Here is a 17,905-nt window from a genome sequence, read left to right as displayed (position 1 = left end):
ACTGAGCAGTCTTGCAGGGAGCCATAAGTGGGAGACAAGTCCTGAAAACTGGGGGTGTGCAAGCGGTGCCCATGCTGGAGAAAAGGCAAAGGGGGAGAGCGAGGTTCAGGTGTCTCCTGAGAGGGCCTGACTCCGTCCCCTCGGGGTGTGGGTGCTGGGCTGGGGGGGGAGAGCTGCGGGTGGCACTCCCTGATGCAGGGATGGTTTTTGTCGGTGCGGCTCAAAGGAGCGATTGGTCAAAGAGCTGCGCTCCCCCACGTGCTCTCCATCTGGCCTCCTGAGTTCTGTTCAGTGGGACAGCTTGTCCCAACGGGTCAGCGAGAGCCTCCAGGCAGCAGCACTAGCGAGCCTCGGAGAGTGAACGTGGGCGAGCGCAAAAGAAATTGCGCACAAACGTGAAGGGTGGCCGAGAAGGGGGAGCAAAGCCATGACACTGGGAAAACTGGATTACGGCCGTCCCAGAGTGTAAGCAAAGCTGAGAGGAGAAAGAGAGGCTCCAGAGTGCATTGATTTGCAATGGCTTTGCAAGGTTCCTTTGTTTCTGCTGAAACCAAGGAAATGTTGCAGCCCCAGGATGTTCGCTCATTCGGAGATGCTAACAAAGTGAGAAAGAACATTTCCTGGCAATGTCAGACCTCCTGTGAGATCACCAGTAGCGCGCAGGACCCACTAACGTGCAGAATTGTTCCTCCGGGTGTGGATGGCAAGAGAAACGCAAATGCCGCAGACGCTAAGGATTTCCAGAAGTACTGCATAGAAGGTGCCATGGTGGTCTTGGGCTCCGTGCTGCTTGGCATGGTCTTGTGTTGCATGGTCCGTCTGCGGAGGAAGAGAAGACGGTGAGTTGTTGGGAGGGTTTTTTGCCAAACTTGTGTATTAGATGGCTGAGATGTATTAGACGGCTGAGATGTATTAGACATGAAGCATTTAGAGGTAAGGTATTCTGGAGTGCTGAGTTATTTACTGGCCAGACTCGACCGAGTCGGTTTCTGCTGTGTCATGTTTCAACTGACCTCTCAATTCATGGGCATTCTTTTCTGAAACACCTTCTTCCTGTGGGAATTGTTAGTTAAAAGTGACCCTGCCTGGACAAGAGCAGACCCAGCGACAGACGTATGCAGAGCAAGGTCAGAAAGTAAAACCAGCAAGGGATGACATGGCCACAGAAAGTGAGACCTGCAAGAGTGCCATCTCCCTACCATGCCCAGCTTTGGTCCCCTCGGTCTGCAGGGTCAGGTCTCCTTCCCGGCACGTGTAGAGCAGCCCGGTCAGGATGGTCAGGGCCGAGAGGAGACGAGCCGTGGGCAGGCGAGCAGAGCCCCAGCCGAGGGGTGCGGGGCGTCCCGTTTTCTGCATGGAGCTCTCCGTGCCCACAGCTCCCACGTGCAGCCGGGTGCCCGCACCCCACAGTGCACCCAGCGCTGCCCCGCACCCCACAGTGCACCCAGCGCTGCCCCGCACCCTCGCACCCGCCCAGCACCACAGCCACACTGGGGCCTCACCAGACTCTTCTCTCCACAGGCACCTCGCCGCAGCTTCAGGAGCCCGTATCACTTTGTATAAACTATGCATACCTTGCTGGAAGTGATCCAAGGTGAGACCATTGGAGCTCTCTGGGACTTCAGCGGGCTGTGTGACCCAGTGTCTCCACCTCAGCTGGGAAGCTTCTCAGGGTAGATTTTGTGAGGACTGAAGGATCGTCTTTTGATGATTTCATGAGGGCTTAAAGCCTTGAACAAGGATTTTGGCCCGAAAACGGGACTTTGGGCCCTACAAATGGGTCTTGGACACTCAAAATGAGGCCTTGGACATGAAGGAAACGGGGCTTTGAGCCCTAAGTAAGGCGTTTCTACCCTAACATGAGGGTTGGGACCCTAGCATGGAGTCTTTCAACCCTGGAATCAAGGATTTGGACCTGAAAATGAGTCTTTGGGACCTAAACCTGAGGCTTTGAGCCCTAAAATGGGGTTCTGGACCCTCCAAATGAGGGCTTGGACACTCCACATGTGCCTTGGACCCTAAAAATGCCTGTCTGGACCCTAAAAAGAGGCTTTGGACCCTGAACATGAGACTATGCAAACTAAAACTAAGCCTTTGCACCCTGAAAATGAGAGGTTTGGAGCCTAAAATGAGCATTTGGTAGGCAGAATGAAGACTTGGACCCTAGAAATTCATATTTGGAGTCTATAAAGAGGCTTTAGACCTTCAAAATCAGATTTGGGGGCATAAAAACGATGCTTTGGGCCCTGAAAATGCATCTTTGAACCTTAAAAGAGCAAACCCTGCACCTTTGGACCCCCTCAAATGATGCTTTGGACAGTCCGGATGTGGCTCGGACCATAAAAATGCCTGTCTGGAAACTAAAAAAGCAGCTTTGGACCCTGAAAAAGGCATTTTTGGAGCATAATGGGAGGCTTTGGACGGCTAAGACTTTGGAAAGTAAATACGAGGCTTTAGACCCTAGAAATGCGGCTTTGGACTCTACAAATGAGGCTTTGGACCTTCCAAATCAGACTTTGGGGCTTCAAAATGATGCTCTGGACCTTTTAAAATGCATATTTGAACCTTAAAAGCGTGAACCCTGGAACTTAGGAATGAGGCTTTGGACCCTGACGGGGAGGCTTTGGACCCTAGAACTGGAACTGTGGGCCCGGAATAAAGGCTGTGGGTACTAAAACATGGGCTTGGACCCTAAAACCAAGGATTCGGGCCCTAAAACGGGGCTTTGGGCTCTACGAATGGGTCTTTGGACACTCAAAATGAGGCCTTGGACATGAAGGAAAAGGGGCTTTGAGCCCTAAGTAAGGCGTTTCTACCCTAACATTAGGGTTGGGACCCTAGCATGGAGTCTTTCAGCCCTGGAATCAAAGCTTTGGCCCCTAGAAATGAGGCTTTGGGACCTAAACCTGAGGCTTTGAGCCCTAAAAGGGGGTTCTGGACCCTCTGAATGAGGGTTTGGATGCTCCAGATGCGGCTTGGACCCTTAAAATGCCTGTCTGGAATCTAAAACTGATGCTTTGGACCCTGAATATGAGACTGTTGAAAATAAAACTGAGCCTTTACACTCTAAAAATGAGGGGTTTGTTGCCTAAAATGAGGCTTTGGAAAGTAAACACGAGGCTCTGGACCCTAGAAATTTGGAAGGTCCAAAGCCTCATTTGTAGAGTCCAACGCTGCATTTCTAGGGTCCAAAATCTTCATTTTGCCTTCCAAGTGCTCATTTTTGGCTCCAAACCCCTCGTTTTCAGGGTGCAAAGGCTTAGTTTTAGTTTGCAGAGTCTAATGTTCAGGGTCCAAAGCATCAGTTTTCGATTCCAGACGGGCATTTTTAGGGTCCAAGGCACATGTGGAGGGTCCAAGCCCTTATTTGGAGGGTCCAAAGTTCAGGGGTTCACGCTTTTAAGGATCAAAGATGCATTTTCAGGGCCCAGAGCATCATTTTTATGCCCCAAAGTCTGATTTGGAAGGTCCAAACTCTCTTTATAGAGTCCCAATCTGAATTTCTAGGGTCCAAAATCTTTATTTTGCCTTCCAAGTGCTCATTTTAGGCTCCAAACCCCTCGTTTTCAGGGTGCAAATGCTTAGTTGTAGTTTGCAGACTCTAATGTTCAGGGTCCAAAGCATCAGTTTTCGATTCCAGACAGGCATTTTTAGGGTCCGAGCCATATGTGGAGTGTCCAAGCCCGTATTTGGAGGGTCCGAAGTTCCAGGGTTCACGCTTTTAAGGTTCAAAGATGCATTTTCAGGGCCCAGAGCATCATTTTGAAGCCCCAAAGTCTGATTTGGAAGGTCCAAAGCCTCATTGGTCGAGTCCAAAGCCACATTTCTAGGGTGCAAAGTCTAATTTTTACTTTCTAAAGCCTCATTTTAGGCAACAAACCCCTCATTTTGAGAGTGTAAAGGCTCATTTTATTTCCAACAGTAGCATTTTCAGGGTCCAACGCCACTTTTTAGGGTCCAGACAGGCATTTTTAGAGTGCAAGGCACATCTGGAGTGTCCAAGCCCTATGTTTGGAGGGTCCAAAGTTCCAGGGTTCACGCTTTTAAGGATCAAAGATGCATTTTCAGGGCCCAGAGCATCATCTTTGTGCCCCAACGTCTGATTTGGAAGGTCCAAACTCTCTTTATAGAGTCCAAAGCTGCATTTCTAGGGTCCAAAAATCTTTATTTTGCCTTCCAAATGCTCATTTTAGGCTCCAAACCCCTTGTTTTCAGGGTGCAAAGGCTTAGTTGTAGTTTGCAGAGTCTAATGTTCAGGGTCCAAAGCATTAGTTTTCGATTCCAGACAGGCATTTTTAGGGTCCAAACCACATCTGGAGGGTCCGAAGTTCCAGGGTTCACGCTTTTAAGGATCAAAGATGCATTTTCAGGGCCCAGAGCATCATCTTTGTGCCCCAAAGTCTGATTTGGAAGGTCCAAAGCCTCATTTGCAGAGTCCAAAGCTGCATTTCTAGGGTCCAAAATCTTCACTTTGCCTTCCAAATGCTCATTTTTGGCTCCAAACCCCTCCTTTTCAGAGTGCAAAGGCTTAGTTTTACTGTGCAGAGTCTAATGTTCAGGGTCCAGAGCATCAGTTTTCGATTCCAGACAGGCATTTTTAGGGTCCAAGGCACATGTGGAGTGTCCAAGCCCTATATTTGGAGGGTCCAAAGTTCCAGGGTTCACGCTTTTAAGGATCAAAGATGCATTTTCAGGGCCCAGAGCATCATCTTTGTGCTCCAAAGTCTGATTTGGAAGGTCCAAACTCTCTTCATAGAGTCCAAATCTGAATTTCTAGGGTCCAAAATCTTTATTTTGCCTTCCAAGTGCTCATTTTAGGCTCCAAACCCCTCGTTTTCAAGGTGCAAAGGCTTAGTTGTAGTTTGCAGACTCTAATGTTCAGGGTCCAAAGCATCAGTTTTCGATTCCAGACAGGCATTTTTAGGGTCCAAACCACATCTGGAGGGTCCGAAGTTCCAGGGTTCACGCTTTTAAGGATCAAAGATGCGTTTTCAGGGCCCAGAGCATCATCTTTGTGCCCCAAAGTCTGATTTGGAAGGTCCAAAGCCTCATTGGTCGAGTCCAAAGCCACATTTCTAGGGTGCAAAGTCTAATTTTTACTTTCTAAAGCCTCATTTTAGGCAACAAACCCCTCATTTTGAGAGTGTAAAGGCTCATTTTATTTCCAACAGTAGCATTTTCAGGGTCCAATGCCACTTTTTAGGGTCCAGACAGGCATTTTTAGGGTGCAAGGCACATCTGGAGTGTCCAAGCCCTCATTTGGAGGGGTCCAAAGTTCCAGGGTTTGTGCTTTTAAGGTTCAAAGATGCATTTTCAGGGCCCAGAGCATCATCTTTGTGCCCCAAAGTCTGATTTGGAAGGTCCAAAACCTCATTTGCAGAGTCCAAAGCTGCATTTCTAGGGTCCAAAATCTTCATTTTGCCTTCCAAGTGCTCATTTTAGGCTCCAAACCCCTCGTTTTCAGGGTGCAAAGGCTTAGTTGTAGTTTGCAGAGTCTAATGTTCAGGGTCCAAAGCATCAGTTTTCGATTCCAGACAGGCATTTTTAGGGTCCAAACCACATCTGGAGGGTCCAAAGTTCCAGGGTTCACGCTGTTAAGGTTCAAAGATGCATTTTCAGGGCCCAGAGCATCATTTTTATGCCCCAAAGTCTGATTTGGAAGGTCCAAAGCCTCATTTGCAGAGTCCAAAGCTGCATTTCTAGGGTCCAAAATCTTCATTTTGCCTTCCAAATGCTCATTTTAGGCTCCAAACCCCTCGTTTTCAGGGTGCAAAGGCTTAGTTTTACTTTGCAGAGTCTAATGTTCAGGGTCCAAAGCATCAGTTTTCGATTCCAGATGGGAATTTTTAGGGTCCGAGGCACACGTGGAGTGTCCAAGCCCTTATTTGTAGGGTCCAAAGTTCCAGGGTTCACGCTTTTAAGGATCAAAGATGCATTTTCAGGGCCCAGAGCATCATTTTTATGCCCCAAAGTCTGATTTGGAAGGTCCAAACTCTCTTTATAGAGTCCAAATCTGAATTTCTAGGGTCCATAGCCTCATTTTTACTCTCGAAAGTGTTAGCCTTCCAAAGCCTCCCATTATGCTCCAAAAATGCCTTTTTTTGAGGGTCCAAAGCTGCTTTTTTAGGATCCAGACAGGCATTTTTAGGTTCCAAACCACATCTGGGGTGTCCAAGCCCTTATTTGGGGGGGTCCAAAGTTCCAGGGTTCGTGCTTTTAAGGTTCAAAGATGCATTTTCAGGGCCCAGAGCATCATCTTTGTGCCCCAAAGTCTGATTTGGAAGGTCCAAACTCTCTTTATAGAGTCCAAAGCTGCATTTCTAGGGTCCAAAAATCTTCATTTTGCCTTCCAAGTGCTCATTTTTGGCTCCAAACCCCTCGTTTTGAGGGTGCAAAGGCTTAGTTTTAGTTTGCAGAGTCTAATGTTCAGGGTCCAAAGCATCAGTTTTCGATTCCAGACAGGCATTTTTAGGGTCTGAGGCACATGTGGAGGGTCCAAGCCCTTATTTGGAGGGTCCACAGTTCCAGGGTTCACGCTTTTAAGGATCAAAGATGCATTTTCAGGGCCCAGAGCATCATTTTTATGCCCCAAAGTCTGATTTGGAAGGTCCAAACTCTCTTTATAGAGTCCAAATCTGAATTTCTAGGGTCCATAGCCTCATTTTTACTCTCGAAAGTGTTAGCCTTCCAAAGCCTCCCATTATGCTCCAAAAATGCCTTTTTTTGAGGGTCCAAAGCTGCTTTTTTAGGATCCAGACAGGCATTTTTAGGTTCCAACCCACATCTGGGGTGTCCAAGCCCTTATTTGGGGGGGTCCAAAGTTCCAGGGTTCGTGCTTTTAAGGTTCAAAGATGCATTTTCAGGGCTCAGAGCATCATCTTTGTGCCCCAAAGTCTGATTTGGAAGGGCCAAACTCTCTTTATAGAGTCCAAAGCTGCATTTCTAGGGTCCAAAATCTTCATTTTGCCTTCCAAATGCTCATTTTTGGCTCCAAACCCCTCGTTTTGAGGGTGCAAAGGCTTAGTTGTAGTTTGCAGAGTCTAATGTTCAGGGTCCAAAGCATCAGTTTTCGATTCCAGACAGGCATTTTTAGGGTCCAAGGCACATGTGGAGGGTCCAAGCCCTATATTTGGAGGGTCCAAAGTTCCAGGGTTCACGCTTTTAAGGATCAAAGATGCATTTTCAGGGCCCAGAGCATCATTTTTATGCCCCAAAGTCTGATTTGGAAGGTCCAAACTCTCTTCATAGAGTCCAAATCTGAATTTCTAGGGTCCATAGCCTCATTTTTACTCTCGAAAGTGTTAGCCTTCCAAAGCCTCCCATTATGCTCCAAAAATGCCTTTTTTTGAGGGTCCAAAGCTGCTTTTTTAGGATCCAGACAGGCATTTTTAGGTTCCAAACCACATCTGGGGTGTCCAAGCCCTTATTTGGGGGGGTCCAAAGTTCCAGGGTTCGTGCTTTTAAGGTTCAAAGATGCATTTTCAGGGCCCAGAGCATCATCTTTGTGCCCCAAAGTCTGATTTGGAAGGTCCAAACTCTCTTTATAGAGTCCAAAGCTGCATTTCTAGGGTCCAAAAATCTTCATTTTGCCTTCCAAGTGCTCACTTTTGGCTCCAAACCCCTCGTTTTGAGGGTGCAAAGGCTTAGTTTTAGTTTGCAGAGTCTAATGTTCAGGGTCCAAAGCATCAGTTTTCGATTCCAGACAGGCATTTTTAGGGTCTGAGGCACATGTGGAGGGTCCAAGCCCTTATTTGGAGGGTCCACAGTTCCAGGGTTCACGCTTTTAAGGATCAAAGATGCATTTTCAGGGCCCAGAGCATCATTTTTATGCCCCAAAGTCTGATTTGGAAGGTCCAAACTCTCTTTATAGAGTCCAAATCTGAATTTCTAGGGTCCATAGCCTCATTTTTACTCTCAAAAGTGTTAGCCTTCCAAAGCCTCCCATTATGCTCCAAAAATGCCTTTTTTTGAGGGTCCAAAGCTGCTTTTTTAGGATCCAGACAGGCATTTTTAGGTTCCAAACCACATCTGGGGTGTCCAAGCCCTTATTTGGGGGGGTCCAAAGTTCCAGGGTTCGTGCTTTTAAGGTTCAAAGATGCATTTTCAGGGCTCAGAGCATCATCTTTGTGCCCCAAAGTCTGATTTGGAAGGGCCAAACTCTCTTTATAGAGTCCAAAGCTGCATTTCTAGGGTCCAAAATCTTCATTTTGCCTTCCAAATGCTCATTTTTGGCTCCAAACCCCTCGTTTTGAGGGTGCAAAGGCTTAGTTGTAGTTTGCAGAGTCTAATGTTCAGGGTCCAAAGCATCAGTTTTCGATTCCAGACAGGCATTTTTAGGGTCCAAGGCACATGTGGAGGGTCCAAGCCCTATATTTGGAGGGTCCAAAGTTCCAGGGTTCACGCTTTTAAGGATCAAAGATGCATTTTCAGGGCCCAGAGCATCATTTTTATGCCCCAAAGTCTGATTTGGAAGGTCCAAACTCTCTTCATAGAGTCCAAATCTGAATTTCTAGGGTCCATAGCCTCATTTTTACTCTCGAAAGTGTTAGCCTTCCAAAGACTCCCATTATGCTCCAAAAATGCCTTTTTTTGAGGGTCCAAATCTGCTTTTTTAGGATCCAGACAGGCATTTTTAGGTTCCAAACCACATCTGGGGTGTCCAAGCCCTTATTTGGGGGGGTCCAAAGTTCCAGGGTTCGTGCTTTTAAGGTTCAAAGATGCATTTTCAGGGCCCAGAGCATCATTTTTATGCCCCAAAGTCTGATTTGGAAGGTCCAAAGCCTCATTTGCAGAGTCCAAAGCTGCATTTCTAGGGTCCAAAATCTTTATTTTGCCTTCCAAGTGCTCATTTTTGGCTCCAAACCCCTCGTTTTCAGGGTGCAAAGGCTTAGTTGTAGTTTGCAGAGTCTAATGTTCAGGGTCCAAAGCATCAGTTTTCGATTCCAGACAGGCATTTTTAGGGTCCAAACCACATCTGGAGGGTCCGAAGTTCCAGGGTTCACGCTGTTAAGGTTCAAAGATGCATTTTCAGGGCCCAGAGCATCATTTTTATGCCCCAAAGTCTGATTTGGAAGGTCCAAAGCCTCATTGGTCGAGTCCAAAGCCACATTTCTAGGGTGCAAAGTCTAATTTTTACTTTCTAAAGCCTCATTTTAGGCAACAAAAACCTCATTTTGAGAGTGTAAAGGCTCATTTTATTTCCAACAGTAGCATTTTCAGGGTCCAATGCCACTTTTTAGGGTCCAGACAGGCATTTTTAGGGTGCAAGACACATCTGGAGTGTCCAAGCCCTCATTTGGAGGGGTCCAAAGTTCCAGGGTTTGTGCTTTTAAGGTTCAAAGATGCATTTTCAGGGCCCAGAGCATCATCTTTGTGCCCCAAAGTCTGATTTGGAACGTCCAAAGCCTCATTTGCAGAGTCCAAAGCTGCATTTCTAGGGTCCAAAATCTTCATTTTGCCTTCCAAGTGCTCATTTTAGCCTCCAAACCCCTCGTTTTCAGCGTGCAAAGGCTTAGTTTTACTGTGCAGAGTCTAATGTTCAGGGTCCAAAGCATCAGTTTTCGATTCCAGATGGGAATTTTTAGGGTCCGAGGCACACGTGTAGTGTCCAAGCCCTTATTTGTAGGGTCCAAAGTTCCAGGGTTCACGCTTTTAAGGATCAAAGATGCATTTTCAGGGCCCAGAGCATCATTTTTATGCCCCAAAGTCTGATTTGGAAGGTCCAAACTCTCTTTATAGAGTCCAAATCTGAATTTCTAGGGTCCATAGCCTCATTTTTACTCTCAAAAGTGTTAGCCTTCCAAAGCCTCCCATTATGCTCCAAAAATGCCTTTTTTTGAGGGTCCAAAGCTGCTTTTTTAGGATCCAGACAGGCATTTTTAGGTTCCAAACCACATCTGGGGTGTCCAAGCCCTTATTTGGGGGGTTCCAAAGTTCCAGGGTTCGTGCTTTTAAGGTTCAAAGATGCATTTTCAGGGCCCAGAGCATCATCTTTGTGCCCCAAAGTCTGATTTGGAAGGTCCAAACTCTCTTTATAGAGTCCAAAGCTGCATTTCTAGGGTCCAAAAATCTTCATTTTGCCTTCCAAGTGCTCATTTTTGGCTCCAAACCCCTCGTTTTCAAGGTGCAAAGGCTTAGTTGTAGTTTGCAGACTCTAATGTTCAGGGTCCAAAGCATCAGTTTTCGATTCCAGACAGGCATTTTTAGGGTCCAAACCACATCTGGAGGGTCCAAGCCCTATATTTGGAGGGTCCAAAGTTCCAGGGTTCACGCTTTTAAGGATCAAAGATGCATTTTCAGGGCCCAGAGCATCATCTTTGTGCCCCAAAGTCTGATTTGGAAGGTCCAAACTCTCTTCATAGAGTCCAAATCTGAATTTCTAGGGTCCAAAATCTTTATTTTGCCTTCCAAGTGCTCATTTTTGGCTCCAAACCCCTCGTTTTCAGGGTGCAAAGGCTTAGTTGTAGTTTGCAGAGTCTAATGTTCAGGGTCCAAAGCATCAGTTTTCGATTCCAGACGGGCATTTTTAGGGTCCAAACCACATGTGGAGTGTCCAAGCCCCCATTTGGAGGGTCCAAAGTTCCAGGGTTCACGCTTTTAAGGATCAAAGATGCGTTTTCAGGGCCCAGAGCATCATCTTTGTGCCCCAAAGTCTGATTTGGAAGGTCCAAAGCCTCATTCGTCGAGTCCAAAGCCACATTTCTAGGGTGCAAAGTCTAATTTTTACTTTCTAAAGCCTCATTTTAGGCAACAAACCCCTCATTTTGAGAGTGTAAAGGCTCATTTTATTTTCAACAGTCGCATTTTCAGGGTCCAATGCCACTTTTTAGGGTCCAGACAGGCATTTTTAGGGTGCAAGGCACATCTGGAGCGTCCAAGCCCTCATTTGGAGGGGTCCAAAGTTCCAGGGTTCACGCTTTTAAGGATCAAAGATGCATTTTCAGGGCCCAGAGCATCATCTTTGTGCCCCAAAGTCTGATTTGGAAGGTCCAAACTCTCTTTATAGAGTCCAAAGCTGCATTTCTAGGGTCCAAAATCTTCATTTTGCCTTCGAAATGCTCATTTTAGGCTCCAAACCCCTCGTTTTGAGGGTGCAAAGGCTTAGTTTTAGTTTGCAGAGTCTAATGTTCAGGGTCCAAAGCATCAGTTTTCGATTCCAGACAGGCATTTTTAGGGTCCAAACCACATCTGGAGGTTCCAAGCCCTTATTTGGAGGGTCCACAGTTCCAGGGTTCACGCTTTTAAGGATCAAAGATGCATTTTCAGGGCCCAGAGCATCATTTTTATGCCCCAAAGTCTGATTTGGAAGGTCCAAACTCTCTTTATAGAGTCCAAAGCTGCATTTCTAGGGTCCAAAATCTTCATTTTGCCTTCCAAATGCTCATTTTAGGCTCCAAACCCCTCGTTTTCAGGGTGCAAAGTCTTAGTTTTAGTTTGCAGAGTCTAATGTTCAGGGTCCAAAGCATCAGTTTTCGGTTCCAGACAGGCATTTTTAGGGTCCGAGGCACACATGGAGTGTCCAAGCCCTTATTTGGAGGGTCCAAAGTTCCAGGGTTCACGCTTTTAAGGATCAAAGATGCATTTTCAGGGCCCAGAGCATCATTTTTATGCCCCAAAGTCTGATTTGGAAGGTCCAAACTCTCTTTATAGAGTCCAAATCTGAATTTGTAGGGTCCATAGCCTCATTTTTACTCTCGAAAGTGTTAGCCTTCCAAAGCCTCCCATTATGCTCCAAAAATGCCTTTTTTTGAGGGTCCAAAGCTGCTTTTTTAGGATCCAGACAGGCATTTTTAGGTTCCAAACCACATCTGGGGTGTCCAAGCCCTTATTTGGGGGGGTCCAAAGTTCCAGGGTTCGTGCTTTTAAGGTTCAAAGATGCATTTTCAGGGCCCAGAGCATCATCTTTGTGCCCCAAAGTCTGATTTGGAAGGTCCAAACTCTCTTTATAGAGTCCAAAGCTGCATTTCTAGGGTCCAAAAATCTTCATTTTGCCTTCCAAGTGCTCATTTTTGGCTCCAAACCCCTCGTTTTCAAGGTGCAAAGGCTTAGTTGTAGTTTGCAGACTCTAATGTTCAGGGTCCAAAGCATCAGTTTTCGATTCCAGACAGGCATTTTTAGGGTCCAAACCACATCTGGAGTGTCCAAGCCCTATATTTGGAGGGTCCAAAGTTCCAGGGTTCACGCTTTTAAGGATCAAAGATGCATTTTCAGGGCCCAGAGCATCATCTTTGTGCCCCAAAGTCTGATTTGGAAGGTCCAAACTCTCTTCATAGAGTCCAAATCTGAATTTCTAGGGTCCAAAATCTTTATTTTGCCTTCCAAGTGCTCATTTTTGGCTCCAAACCCCTCGTTTTGAGGGTGCAAAGGCTTAGTTGTAGTTTGCAGAGTCTAATGTTCAGGGTCCAAAGCATCAGTTTTCGATTCCAGACGGGCATTTTTAGGGTCCAAACCACATGTGGAGTGTCCAAGCCCCCATTTGGAGGGTCCAAAGTTCCAGGGTTCACGCTTTTAAGGATCAAAGATGCGTTTTCAGGGCCCAGAGCATCATCTTTGTGCCCCAAAGTCTGATTTGGAAGGTCCAAAGCCTCATTTGCAGAGTCCAAAGCTGCATTTCCAGGGTCCAAAATCTTCATTTTGCCTTCCAAATGCTCATTTTAGGCTCCAAACCCCTCGTTTTCAGGGTGCAAAGGCTTAGTTTTACTTTGCAGAGTCTAATGTTCAGGGTCCAAAGCATCAGTTTTCGATTCCAGATGGGAATTTTTAGGGTCCGAGGCACACGTGTAGTGTCCAAGCCCTTATTTGTAGGGTCCAAAGTTCCAGGGTTCACGCTTTTAAGGATCAAAGATGCATTTTCAGGGCCCAGAGCATCATTTTTATGCCCCAAAGTCTGATTTGGAAGGTCCAAACTCTCTTTATAGAGTCCAAATCTGAATTTCTAGGGTCCATAGCCTCATTTTTACTCTCGAAAGTGTTAGCCTTCCAAAGCCTCCCATTATGCTCCAAAAATGCCTTTTTTTGAGGGTCCAAAGCTGCTTTTTTAGGATCCAGACAGGCATTTTTAGGTTCCAAACCACATCTGGGGTGTCCAAGCCCTTATTTGGGGGGTTCCAAAGTTCCAGGGTTCGTGCTTTTAAGGTTCAAAGATGCATTTTCAGGGCCCAGAGCATCATCTTTGTGCCCCAAAGTCTGATTTGGAAGGTCCAAACTCTCTTTATAGAGTCCAAAGCTGCATTTCTAGGGTCCAAAAATCTTCATTTTGCCTTCCAAGTGCTCATTTTTGGCTCCAAACCCCTCGTTTTCAAGGTGCAAAGGCTTAGTTGTAGTTTGCAGACTCTAATGTTCAGGGTCCAAAGCATCAGTTTTCGATTCCAGACAGGCATTTTTAGGGTCCGAGCCATATGTGGAGTGTCCAAGCCCGTATTTGGAGGGTCCGAAGTTCCAGGGTTCACGCTTTTAAGGTTCAAAGATGCATTTTCAGGGCCCAGAGCATCATTTTTATGCCCCAAAGTCTGATTTGGAAGGTCCAAAGCCTCATTGGTCAAGTCCAAAGCCACATTTCTAGGGTGCAAAGTCTAATTTTTACTTTCTAAAGCCTCATTTTAGGCAACAAACCCCTCATTTTGAGAGTGTAAAGGCTCATTTTATTTCCAACAGTAGCATTTTCAGGGTCCAACGCCACTTTTTAGGGTCCAGACAGGCATTTTTAGGGTGCAAGGCACATCTGGAGTGTCCAAGCCCTCATTTGGAGGGGTCCAAAGTTCCAGGGTTCGTGCTTTTAAGGTTCAAAGATGCATTTTCAGGGCCCAGAGCATCATCTTTGTGCCCCAAAGTCTGATTTGGAAGGTCCAAACTCTCTTTATAGAGTCCAAAGCTGCATTTCTAGGGTCCAAAAATCTTTATTTTGCCTTCCAAATGCTCATTTTAGGCTCCAAACCCCTTGTTTTCAGGGTGCAAAGGCTTAGTTGTAGTTTGCAGAGTCTAATGTTCAGGGTCCAAAGCATTAGTTTTCGATTCCAGACAGGCATTTTTAGGGTCCAAACCACATCTGGAGGGTCCAAGCCCTATGTTTGGACGGTCCAAAGTTCCAGGGTTCACGCTTTTAAGGTTCAAAGATGCATTTTCAGGGCCCAGAGCATCATCTTTGTGCCCCAAAGTCTGATTTGGAAGGTCCAAAGCCTCATTTGCAGAGTCCAAAGCTGCATTTCTAGGGTCCAAAATCTTTATTTTGCCTTCCAAGTGCTCATTTTTGGCTCCAAACCCCTCGTTTTCAGGGTGCAAAGGCTTAGTTGTAGTTTGCAGACTCTAATGTTCAGGGTCCAAAGCATCAGTTTTCGATTCCAGACGGGCATTTTTAGGGTCCAAACCACATGTGGAGTGTCCAAGCCCCCATTTGGAGGGTCCAAAGTTCCAGGGTTCACGCTTTTAAGGATCAAAGATGCGTTTTCAGGGCCCAGAGCATCATCTTTGTGCCCCAAAGTCTGATTTGGAAGGTCCAAACTCTCTTTATAGAGTCCAAATCTGAATTTCTAGGGTCCATAGCCTCATTTTTACTCTCGAAAGTGTTAGCCTTCCAAAGCCTCCCATTATGCTCCAAAAATGCCTTTTTTTGAGGGTCCAAAGCTGCTTTTTTAGGATCCAGACAGGCATTTTTAGGTTCCAAACCACATCTGGGGTGTCCAAGCCCTTATTTGGGGGGGTCCAAAGTTCCAGGGTTCGTGCTTTTAAGGTTCAAAGATGCATTTTCAGGGCTCAGATCATCATCTTTGTGCCCCAAAGTCTGATTTGGAAGGGCCAAACTCTCTTTATAGAGTCCAAAGCTGCATTTCTAGGGTCCAAAATCTTCATTTTGCCTTCCAAATGCTCATTTTTGGCTCCAAACCCCTCGTTTTGAGGGTGCAAAGGCTTAGTTGTAGTTTGCAGAGTCTAATGTTCAGGGTCCAAAGCATCAGTTTTCGATTCCAGACAGGCATTTTTAGGGTCCAAGGCACATGTGGAGGGTCCAAGCCCTATATTTGGAGGGTCCAAAGTTCCAGGGTTCACGCTTTTAAGGATCAAAGATGCATTTTCAGGGCCCAGAGCATCATTTTTATGCCCCAAAGTCTGATTTGGAAGGTCCAAACTCTCTTCATAGAGTCCAAATCTGAATTTCTAGGGTCCATAGCCTCATTTTTACTCTCGAAAGTGTTAGCCTTCCAAAGCCTCCCATTATGCTCCAAAAATGCCTTTTTTTGAGGGTCCAAAGCTGCTTTTTTAGGATCCAGACAGGCATTTTTAGGTTCCAAACCACATCTGGGGTGTCCAAGCCCTTATTTGGGGGGGTCCAAAGTTCCAGGGTTCGTGCTTTTAAGGTTCAAAGATGCATTTTCAGGGCCCAGAGCATCATTTTTATGCCCCAAAGTCTGATTTGGAAGGTCCAAAGCCTCATTTGCAGAGTCCAAAGCTGCATTTCTAGGGTCCAAAATCTTTATTTTGCCTTCCAAGTGCTCATTTTTGGCTCCAAACCCCTCGTTTTCAGGGTGCAAAGGCTTAGTTGTAGTTTGCAGAGTCTAATGTTCAGGGTCCAAAGCATCAGTTTTCGATTCCAGACGGGCATTTTTAGGGTCCAAGGCACACGTGGAGTGTCCAAGCCCCCATTTGGAGGGTCCAAAGTTCCAGGGTTCACGCTTTTAAGGATCAAAGATGCGTTTTCAGGGCCCAGAGCATCATTTTTGTGCCCCAAAGTCTGATTTGGAAGGTCCAAAGCCTCATTGGTCGAGTCCAAAGCCACATTTCTAGGGTGCAAAGTCTAATTTTTACTTTCTAAAGCCTCATTTTAGGCAACAAACCCCTCATTTTGAGAGTGTAAAGGCTCATTTTATTTCCAACAGTCGCATTTTCAGGGTCCAATGCCACTTTTTAGGGTCCAGACAGGCATTTTTAGGGTGCAAGGCACATCTGGAGCGTCCAAGCCCTCATTTGGAGGGGTCCAAAGTTCCAGGGTTCACGCTTTTAAGGTTCAAAGATGCATTTTCAGGGCCCAGAGCATCATCTTTGTGCCCCAAAGTCTGATTTGGAAGGTCCAAAGCCTCATTTGTAGAGTCCAAAGCTGCATTTCTAGGGTCCAAAATCTTCATTTTGCCTTCCAAGTGCTCATTTTAGGCTCCAAACCCCTCGTTTTCAGGGTGCAAAGGCTTAGTTTTAGTTTGCAGAGTCTAATGTTCAGGGTCCAAAGCATCAGTTTTCGATTCCAGACAGGCATTTTTAGGGTCCAAACCACATCTGGAGTGTCCAAAGTTCCAGGGTTCACGCTTTTAAGGATCAAAGATGCATTTTCAGGGCCCAGAGCATCATTTTTATGCCCCAAAGTCTGATTTGGAAGGTCCAAAGCCTCATTTGCAGAGTCCAAAGCTGCATTTCCAGGGTCCAAAATCTTCATTTTGCCTTCCAAATGCTCATTTTAGGCTCCAAACCCCTCGTTTTCAGGGTGCAAAGGCTTAGTTTTACTTTGCAGAGTCTAATGTTCAGGGTCCAAAGCATCAGTTTTCGATTCCAGATGGGAATTTTTAGGGTCCGAGGCACACGTTGAGTGTCCAAGCCCTTATTTGTAGGGTCCAAAGTTCCAGGGTTCACGCTTTTAAGGATCAAAGATGCATTTTCAGGGCCCAGAGCATCATTTTTATGCCCCAAAGTCTGATTTGGAAGGTCCAAACTCTCTTTATAGAGTCCAAATCTGAATTTCTAGGGTCCATAGCCTCATTTTTACTCTCGAAAGTGTTAGCCTTCCAAAGCCTCCCATTATGCTCCAAAAATGCCTTTTTTTGAGGGTCCAAAGCTGCTTTTTTAGGATCCAGACAGGCATTTTTAGGTTCCAAACCACATCTGGGGTGTCCAAGCCCTTATTTGGGGGGTTCCAAAGTTCCAGGGTTCGTGCTTTTAAGGTTCAAAGATGCATTTTCAGGGCCCAGAGCATCATCTTTGTGCCCCAAAGTCTGATTTGGAAGGTCCAAACTCTCTTTATAGAGTCCAAAGCTGCATTTCTAGGGTCCAAAAATCTTCATTTTGCCTTCCAAGTGCTCATTTTTGGCTCCAAACCCCTCGTTTTCAAGGTGCAAAGGCTTAGTTGTAGTTTGCAGACTCTAATGTTCAGGGTCCAAAGCATCAGTTTTCGATTCCAGACAGGCATTTTTAGGGTCCGAGCCATATGTGGAGTGTCCAAGCCCGTATTTGGAGGGTCCGAAGTTCCAGGGTTCACGCTTTTAAGGTTCAAAGATGCATTTTCAGGGCCCAGAGCATCATTTTTATGCCCCAAAGTCTGATTTGGAAGGTCCAAAGCCTCATTGGTCAAGTCCAAAGCCACATTTCTAGGGTGCAAAGTCTAATTTTTACTTTCTAAAGCCTCATTTTAGGCAACAAACCCCTCATTTTGAGAGTGTAAAGGCTCATTTTATTTCCAACAGTAGCATTTTCAGGGTCCAACGCCACTTTTTAGGGTCCAGACAGGCATTTTTAGGGTGCAAGGCACATCTGGAGTGTCCAAGCCCTCATTTGGAGGGGTCCAAATTTCCAGGGTTCGTGCTTTTAAGGTTCAAAGATGCATTTTCAGGGCCCAGAGCATCATCTTTGTGCCCCAAAGTCTGATTTGGAAGGTCCAAACTCTCTTTATAGAGTCCAAAGCTGCATTTCTAGGGTCCAAAAATCTTTATTTTGCCTTCCAAATGCTCATTTTAGGCTCCAAACCCCTTGTTTTCAGGGTGCAAAGGCTTAGTTGTAGTTTGCAGAGTCTAATGTTCAGGGTCCAAAGCATTAGTTTTCGATTCCAGACAGGCATTTTTAGGGTCCAAACCACATCTGGAGGGTCCAAGCCCTATGTTTGGAGGGTCCAAAGTTCCAGGGTTCACGCTTTTAAGGTTCAAAGATGCATTTTCAG

This window comes from Harpia harpyja, unplaced genomic scaffold (assembly GCF_026419915.1).
Source record: "Harpia harpyja isolate bHarHar1 unplaced genomic scaffold, bHarHar1 primary haplotype scaffold_47a, whole genome shotgun sequence".
Classification (NCBI taxonomy): domain Eukaryota; kingdom Metazoa; phylum Chordata; class Aves; order Accipitriformes; family Accipitridae; genus Harpia; species Harpia harpyja.
Note: the sequence above shows the minus strand (reverse complement) of the source record.